Below are 2829 nucleotides of genomic sequence, written 5' to 3'. Positions count from 1 at the left end.
TTCTGTTAACAGCAGGTGTATGTTAGTGGTGTTAAAGTGCTACTTTGAGTGATGACTGCAGGTGGAGCTTGGAAACACAAAAAAAGAGTTATTTTACCAAATATTTGGCATATGTAACTTTCTACATTGCAGCACCTTCAGTCATAGACTGAGATCATCGAGGTGCTCCACAGAACACCACAGGAATTCCTTCCTTTCTGTGGCTATCAAACTTTTCAACTACTTCCCCTTTATGCACATAGGACAATAAAATTAATCCTGTACAATAAACACTTTAATGTTTCTGTCTGCTCTTGACCTGTTTAGACATTAATTGTTGGTATTTTTATATTCTTTGTGTTTTTTCTTTTATATATATATATTCTGTTATTTTTTTATATTCAATGTTATGTTTTATATCTTGTGTGATTCCTTCTGGATGTTCCTTTGTACTGAAACTCTGGAACAACAATTTCATGCAATATCAATAAAGTTTTATCTTATCTTATTATCTGTGCCTTCTAAAATTAAATTCAGTTTATTTATATAGTGCCATGTCACAACAGAAGTTGCCTCAGGGCACTGAACAAAAACATTCATATACATAAAAACAATTAGTAAAGTTATCTATCTAAAGAAGTCAGTAGACTTACCCTGGTGACAGTTCCCACCTGCCTGAAAACCACCGCCATCATCCTAGTCCCAAAGAGCTCTACAGTGACTGGTCTGAATGACTACCAGCCAGTAGCCCTCACCCCAATAGTCGCTAAATGCTTTAAAAAACATGTCATGACCCACATCAAAACAACCATCAACATCAACGAGGACCCTCATCAGTATGCATACCGCAAGAACCGATCAACAGAGGATGCCACCTCCTCTGTGGTCCACACTGCTCTCACCCAACTGAAGAAGAAGGACTCCTATGTCCGTATGCTCTTTGTGGACTTCACATCTGCCTTCAACACCATGATCCCCCAAACACTGATGGACAAATTATTCACACTACGACTAAGCCCCTCCATTTGCAACTGGGTCCTAGACTTCTTAACAAACAGACCACAGTCAGTGAGGATCCACAACTTCTCCTCCTCCTTCATAACCCTCAGCACCGACTCCCCTCAGGGATGTGTGCTGAGCCCTCTCCTGTTTACTCTGTTCACCTATGATTGTGCACCCACTCATCCAGGCTGTCATATTGTAAAGTTTGCAGATGATACAGCAGTGGTGGGATGCATCACAAACAATAATGAGTCCAGCTAGAGTCAGGAGGTGGAACACCTGGAGAGCTGGTGCAAGGAGAATAACCTTCACATCAATGTGAAGAAGACAAAGGAGATGATCGTGGACTTCAGAAGGAACAAAACCACCTACCCCCCACCCCCAACATAGGAGTATCTGCAGTAGAAGTGGTCTCCAGCTACAAGTACTTGGCTGTACACCTAAATGACAACCTCAGCTGGAGCAACAACACCACTAGCCTGATCAAGAAAGCTCATCAGAGACTCTACTTCCTCAGGTGGCTGAGACGAGCTGGACTGGGAAGCTCAGTCCTCACCTCCTTCCACAGGTGTGCAGTGGAGAGCTTCTTGTGCTCCAGCATCAACGTGTGGCATGGAGGCTGCACAGCTGCAGAAAGAAAAGCTCTGCAGAGAGTGGTGAAGGCTGCACAGAAGACTGTTGGAGTCAGCCTCCCCACCATCACAGACATCTACACCTCCAGATGCAGGAAGAGGGCCACCTGTATCATGAAGGACCTCACTCACCCAGCAGACACACTTTTTGCCCCATTCCCCTCAGGAAGGAGGTTAAGAAGCATTAAGTGTAGAACCACTAGACTGAGGAACAGCTTCTACCCTGAGGCTGTTAGACTCATGAATCTCTAACTAGAATAATCACTGTGAAAAATCACATCATGTTGCTGCTGATCTGTTTCATGTTGCTGCTGATCTGTTTCATGTTGCTGATCTGTTTCAATGTTGATGTGTTCATTCGTGCTCATCTTCTCACACAGACTCATGCTCATGTTCATGCTGCTGTTTGACGTAATATTTTTATGCTATTAGTGCTTGGTGTATATTTAGTTGATGTTTTTCTTAGTTCATATCTTAGATTTTATTACTGTTTTGCTTTTACATTTTATTTTTGGATGTAACTGGGACCCTGTGTACATAATCTCGTTCCACCACATGAGATGCGAATAACAAATAAATCTATCTGACTCTGAAAACAGAGGGGGCTCCCTCTCCTGCCCCCATGAGTGCCCTGCCAAGGCAGATGACCGAAACACAGAATGTGGTGGTGAGTTGTTGAAGGTAACCAGGAAAGCCTGGGGTGGATTTTTAGTAGTTTGAGTATTCTCCTGTTGATCAGGTGGAAGGGATTTGTTCACGAAGAAATAGAAACAGATCTGGGTGAATTAAAATTTCTTGGTAAATGTGTGTGTGGAGGGGAGGGGGGTGTCCAAATGAATAGTTTTTAAATGTGGAGGGGCCACGTCCCCTTCACATGTAATTGTTGCAACAGCTACAGTATGCCTCCAGCAGAACCAGGCTCAGGACAAGCGGCCATCTGCTTCGACCAACTGGGTTTGAGAGGACCGTAAGTCAGTCAGTCAGTCAGTCAGTCAGTCAGTCAGTCAGTCAGTCAGTCAGTCAGTCAGTCAGTCAGACAGTCACTAACTAACTAACTAACTAACTAACTAACTAACTAACTAACTAACTAACTAACTAACTAACTAACTAACTAACTAACTAACTAACTAACTAACTAACTAACTAACTAACTAACTAACTAACTAACTAACTAACTAACTAACTAACTAACTAACTAACTAACTAACTAACTAAC

The sequence above is a fragment of the Nematolebias whitei genome, chromosome 1, assembly GCF_014905685.2.
Source record: "Nematolebias whitei isolate Nwh7 chromosome 1, NemWhi1, whole genome shotgun sequence".
Classification (NCBI taxonomy): Eukaryota; Metazoa; Chordata; class Actinopteri; order Cyprinodontiformes; family Rivulidae; genus Nematolebias; species Nematolebias whitei.
Note: the sequence above shows the minus strand (reverse complement) of the source record.